This window comes from Suricata suricatta, chromosome X (genome assembly GCF_006229205.1).
Source record: "Suricata suricatta isolate VVHF042 chromosome X, meerkat_22Aug2017_6uvM2_HiC, whole genome shotgun sequence".
NCBI classification, from domain to species: domain Eukaryota; kingdom Metazoa; phylum Chordata; class Mammalia; order Carnivora; family Herpestidae; genus Suricata; species Suricata suricatta.
In genome coordinates, this window is record NC_043717.1 from 39,900,708 (window position 1) to 39,907,576 (window position 6,869).

Consider the following 6,869-nt stretch of genomic DNA (forward strand, 5'->3'; position numbering starts at 1 on the left):
TTTAGGCTTAGGTCATGATCTCACAGTCTGTGTCATGGAGCCCCACGTTGGGCTCCGCTCTGCTGACAGTGAAGAGCCTGCTTGGGATTCTTTCTCTCTTTCTCTGCCCCTCCACAGCCTCCCTCTCACAGTAAATAAATAAATAAATAAATAAATAAATAAATAAATAAATAAACTTTTTTAAAAAAGAGAACAGGTGTATATTGGAGGGAGAACGTGAATAAACTTCAGGTTGTGTCCCAAGTCTCAGAGTAGAAAACAACATGGATGATCTTGAGGGTATAATGCTAAGTGAAATAAGACAAAGGAAGACAAATAGCATATGATTTTATTCATACATGGAATCTAAAACAAAACAAAACAAACAAACAAACAAACAACACAAAAACAACCTAATAGAGATCAGATTGACAGTTACCGGGGGGAAAGGTGTTGGAGGGTGGGAAAAATGGGTAAAGGAGCTCAATTGTATGGTGATGTATGGTAACTAGACTTTTGGTGGTTATCACTTTGTAGTGTATACAGACATTGAATTATAATATTGGTATACCAAAAACTTAAATGTTATACACTAATTTTACCTCAATAAAATGATTTATTCTCCTTAGGGAGACACATGTGCTTGTGGGAACACAGTTTTTGAGCCAGTGAAATAGGCCAACAATGCCTTCAACAACACTTTATGTGTTTTACAGTTTTATATGAGTATTACAATCATAAAATGCATGAAAGTTTTATTGTAGGGTGCCTGGTTCAGACTCTCTGTAAACAGGTAGGACATGCTGAATGTTCCTCTTTGCTTTGGGATGACTAGCCATGGAGCAGATAGACTAGAAATGGTCCCTTCTCAGGGCACCTGGCTGGCTCAGGCAATGGAGCATGTGACTTCCGATCTCAGGGTTGTGAGTTTGAGCCCCACATTGTGGGTAGAGATTACTTAAAAATAAAATTTTAAAAAATTGTTCCTTCTTTACAAATGCATTTATCTCCTTCATTATTATTATAGAGGGCTGGAGGTACCCTAGGCTCTGATATGTTTCTTTCTCAGCATTCCCTATGTGCATCCTAGGGGACTTTCCCATGTAGGAGGTAGGGAGTTCGTGGTCATTAGTGTGCCATCTGCCCAGTAAGGGTGTCGAAGGCCCAACTAGCTCTTTAGTTGTGAGTGTAGTTCTTGCTTTTTTATCCATTTACCCTCTGTTTGAAGTTTCTCTGGATACATTCTTCTCCTCTTGGTTGTTTCCTCCTGCTCATTTTGGCTGCTGGTTGCCTTCACCCTTGAAAATTCCATCTGAACTTCTTTCTCTTTTTAAGGAATTCTTCACAATTTCTGATCCCCAAATGGCACCCTTTCTTGTTTTCTGGTACTGTATACATTTTTTTTCTGTTATTTCAGTGGAGAGGTAGACAAGTTTGCTCAAGCAGCCATCTTCAGATCATCTTTACGGGTGTTTTTTTTTAAACTTCCTAGTAGAAACAGTTGTTTTACTTTTATTGCATTCAGAGAATGTCCCTTGCATTTTTCCACGTTTTGAGGAGCAGATTCATCAAGATTGTATTTGTGGCCTATTACATGGTCAAATGTATTAATGTTCATGGGTATTATACAGAAGGTTGCACAGATTGTTTAATTTCTATTTCTTTATTTATTGAGAGAGAGAGAGAGACTGAGAGAAAGAGAGAGAGAATCCCAATCAAGCTCCACACTGCCAGCGTGAGCCTGATTCAGGGCTCAAACTCACAAACTGTTAGATCATGACCTTAGCCAAAACCAAGAGTTAGATGTTCGACTGACTGGGCCATCCAGGCACCCCTGATTATTTACTTTCTTTAATGAACAATTCTTGGAGTTGTACCTTAGAGGTAGAAAGGGCTACTTCCAGCCAATCTATGTAGCATTGGAGGGAAATCTACCAATGAACTTTTCAATGAAATCGTCTGACAATTATCTTAAGGCTCACTCCCACTCTTTGTCCTTTTTGACTCTGAGTTTGGACTTTTTTGGAGGCTTTGTTACAAAAAACAGCTCTTGCCTCTGGTGATTTGAGCTGTGATCTTGTCTCCTTGGACTTCTCTCTCAGTCTGATCCTACCTTTCTATCTCCCAGAACTGCTTCAGCATTTCTGGTGGCCCACCAGCACCTTTTCCCTGTACTGTTAAGAATGTATCCTGGGACACTTAGGTGGCTCAGTTGGTTAAGCATCTGACTCTTGATTTTGGCTCAAGTCATGATCTCATGGTTCGTGAGTTCAAGCCCTGCATCAGGCTCTGCACTGCTTGGGATTCTCTCTGTCCCTCTGTCTCTTCCCCTCCCCTGCTTGCAGTCAGTCTCTCTCTCTCTCTCTCTCTCTCTCTCTCTCTCTCTCTCTCTCCCTCAATAAATAGATAAATAAACTTAAAAAATAAGTTATCCTTGGAGTGCCTGGCTGGTTCAGTCATTAGAGCATGTGACTCTTGATCTAGAGGTCATGAGTTCGAGCCCCGTGTTGGTGGTGGAGTTTATTTTAAATAAAGAATTTATGCTTAAAAACACTTCTCAGATCAATAGAATGTTGGGTGGGTTGGGAAATAGATGTACAGGCTTTATTTGCCATCCTCCTCTGATCATCTGTTTGTAGATGTAATACATTTTTGCCATTAAATGAAGGTAATTTTCCTCCATTTTTTAAGTAGGTTTCGCACACAACACAGATCCCAAAGCAGGGCTTACTCATAACCCTTGTAAGGACACAAGTCTAAACCAAACAGACCCCATGACAGGCTTTAAGTTTCCCCTCTGATCTAGAAGGCCTAGGTTTCAGTTCCCAGAAACTATCAGGCAGTTACACATTGCCCAAGGCAGGAGAGACCACCCTTGTAACACCCAATCAGAAGCGGCCAGGTAACACCCTTAACATTCCGAAGGGCAGGCCCCTAGATGGAAACCATAGATAGTTACCTGTTGTTTAATACTAGATTAACCAGTTACTCACCCCACGTGGGGATCCTTGGCCCACCCTGTAATTGGTTATTTTCGAAAAAGCACTAAATATTGTGATTGGGTCCCAACAAAAGTAACGAACGCTCTAAACAAAACGTATGGTTAAAGGTGTTGCCAATATTGTTATGTGATAATGATTGGATCACTGTACCTATGTCAAATTTCTTATAACTCCCCCTTCCCAACCCCCATAAAAACCCTGCTCAGCCCTTGTTCGGGGCTCTCAGTACAGATCCACTGCACTGGTAAAGTCTGTGAGCCCAAGCCCGAGCCCGTAATAAAGCCCTTTGTTTTTGCATGCATGACTCGGTCCCTCTGGCAGTCTCTGGTCTTTGGGGGACACTGAGATCTGGGCATAACACCATGAGATCAAAACCTGAGCTGAAACAAAAGACTCTTAACCGACTGAGCCACTCAGTTGCCCCAATTTTCCTACATTTTATTTTCTAAATGGCATCTTACTCTCTAAATTTTTCTTGTTGGTATACAGAAACTTATCAATTATTGTATATAAGGGGCACCTGGCTGGATCTATCAGTACTGCACACAACTCTAATTCTCAGGGTTGTGAGTTCAAGCCCCATGTTGGGTGTGGAGCCTACTTAAAATAATTGTTTTGGGGAGCACCTGGGTGGTTCAGTCAGTTAAGTGTCTGACTTAGGCTCAGGTCATGATCTCACAGTACATGAGTTCAAGCCCCATGTCAGGCTCTGTGCTGACAGTTCAGATCCTGGAGCTTGCTTCAGATTCTGTGTCTCCCTCTCTCTCTACCCCTCCCTTGCTCTCTCTCTCAAAAATAAATAAACATTAAAATTTTTTAAATTTTTTTAAATTAATGCATGTAATATTTTGTAACCTGGCTATGTGCAGGTTCCATTGGGGTGTGCTTTTGGGAGGGTTGTTTTGTTTGGTTTATAACAACAAAGATTTTATTTGCTCAGGATCTTATGGGTCAGCTCTTTGGGTTGGGCCAAGTGATTCTTTTGCTGGTCTTGCCTGGGATCACTCACTTGATTGCAGTCAGTTTGCAGGCTGGCAAGGGGCTCAGATAACCTGAGTCTTCTTGCTTCCTGTAGTCTAATCCTCAAACAGGCCAGCCTGGGCTTCTTTACATGGCAGACTTAGGTCCTCTGAGACCTACTCTTTCCCCAGCCTCTACTCTGCAGTATCCCTTGCACTAATGCTAGCACGGGACTCAATCTATTTTATTCTCCAAAGGAAAATTCATTTCACAAGGCAATATCATTATAAAAGGACAATTTATTGAAGATTTTATAGAGAAGATTAGTGAAGCTGAAGGAAGTATATATTTTAGAGCTGAGCAGTTCATTGCAAAAATCACCTAAACTGACTTTTACCCCCCCCAAAAAAATCGCCCTTAAGGGGCACCTGGGTGGCTTAGTTGGTTAAGTGTCTGACTTCACCTCAGGTCATGATCTCATGATTCATGGGTTCAAGCCCCACATCAGGCTCTGTGAAGCCTGGAGCCTGCTTCAGATTCTGTGTCTCCCTCTTCCTCTGCCCATCCCCACCTCGTGTTCTGTCTCTATCTCTCTCAAAAATATATAAACATAAAAAAATATTTTGTGATCACCCTTAAGCTATTCTACTACTGGTTCTGTAGCTGGGGTGTTGGGGTGCAAGAGCACCTGGCTCCAGGGGTCCCAAACAGACCAGGCTTGGCCACTCACAACTGATAAAACCCAATGTCTGAGAAACGAGTGGAAGTGCAACAAGAAAGGAAATGATCTCTTTTTTTTCTTTTAAAATTCTTTAATATTTACTTTTGAGAGAGAGAGAGAGAGAGAAAGAGAAAGAGAGAATCCAAAGCAGGCTCCAGGCTCTGAGCTGTCAGCACAGAGCCCAACATGGGGCTTGAACTCATGAACTGTGAGATCACGACCTGAGCCAAAGTCAGAGCCTTAACCGACTGAGTCACCCAGGTACCAAAAAGGGAAATGATTTCAATGAGGCCAACACTGGGAAGACAGCAGACTAGTGTCTCAAAGACTGCATCCAAAGTGCCAGAAAGATAGATCCAGGTTATATAAGGAAAATGTGGGGTAAACATGAGTTGGTAAGTGCAGGTGGGCAATGAAGGTCAAACTGATCATCGTCTTGGGGCCAGATATATGGAATCTTGCTCGCTTAGGGCAGTCCTTATTGCCTTCGAAGTGTACTTTCAGTTCCCATCATGGGATGCTTTTGCCCTGGGGTTTTCCACCTGAGCTGAGAGACAAACTGGAGAGAAGAACCCAACTAGAGAGCTTAAGTCAAAATAGACATTCTGAAAGTTCTCTTTCCATTCTTCTATTTCCCTTCTAAGACAGGGAAACTGAAGGGGCCCCATGAAATACTGCTTTGTTCCTGTCTCTGTTCTTGCTAGGACCAATACCCCCGCCTTACACATGCCTTATAGAGAACAGTGTATGACCTCCTTGTAAAGGTCATGGAGTTAATTATTTCTTTCAAGTCTTCCAGCACAATAGATAACATCTAAGGAATGATCAGGCAAGTCATTATGTACCTTTTCCAGACCACTGACTTCAGACATGATGCCAAGACCTGTGGCCCCAGAGCATAAGTGACATGGAGGACACCTGAGCACTTATCCTTGGGTTGTTTTTTTTTTAATGTTTTTTGTTTTTGAGAGAGAAAGAGCACAAGCGGGGGAGGGACAGAGAGAGATGGACAGAGGATTTGAAGCGGGCTCTGGACTGACAGCAGTGAGCCCAATATGGGACTCCAACTCAAAAACTGTGAGATCATGACCTGAGCCAAAGTTAGACGCTCAGCTGACTGAGCCACCCAGGTGCCCCGCACTTATCCCTATTTTGACTAGTTCCTAAATGCCTGAGAGAACACGTACACCAGATCACCATACTCAGTAAAAACCTTAGACCCCAGGGGCACTTGGCTAGCTCAGTCAGGAAAGCATGCAACTCTTGGCCTTGGGGTCGTGAGTTTGAGCCTCACGTTAAGGGTAAAATTTACTTTTAAAATAAAATAAAAAATATCTTCCTTTAAAGAAAACAAAGCACTGCATACCCCAAGCAAAGATGAGACTTTCTCTTTTCCTTTCTCATCTCCCAGACACTCTGCTGTACTCTATCACTTTTACTAATCAATAAATTCTGCTCTCACTTCCTCTTCAATTCTCCATTTCTATTCCTATGTGAAGCCAAGGACCCTCTTGGCTGGTCCTGTGGGATCCCTTCTGAGTCCTCTGCCCTGGCCAGCCTGCATAACCTTCATCTATCCCTAATTCTCGTATTTGCCCTTTTCTTTTCCTTTGGACAATTTTACTCTGCTCAGACTTGGGTTCTCCACAATCGACACTTAACATGGCCTTTCACAAGTTCGAATGACTGTTGGTTAAGCCCAGATTCCTAAAGGAACAGACTTTGGGGCATATAGGACGTCTCCAGGCAGATTATACAAAGAAATGCAGCTCAGAACTTTGTATGAAGAGAGTGAGGAAGGAGAGACTTATCTGCCCAGTTCATTCCCAGATCCTTTTTTTATTGGTCAAAACACACCCCACAGGCATGAACTCCCCACATTTCCAGATTGCACTAGCTGATTCCATTGTCAGATGTTTGGGAAGCCAGATTACACACTTTTGAGACCCAGCATTTCATACAATCAGAAATGATGGGAGGAGTCAAAAAGGCCAGGTCTGCAGCTCACTGGCCTGGCTTTATAGTAGCATCCATGGGCGAGAGCTAAGTACTCCCAGGCAAGTCCTAAGTTCACCTGATAGTTGTAATAGCCATCTGTGCTAGCTAATTGCCTTCATACACTATCTCTATGATAAGCAGATGCTTAAAGCTTGGAGCCAAGCACCTAGAGGAAATCCCAGGTGACAGGTAAATGGGGTGCTTACCTT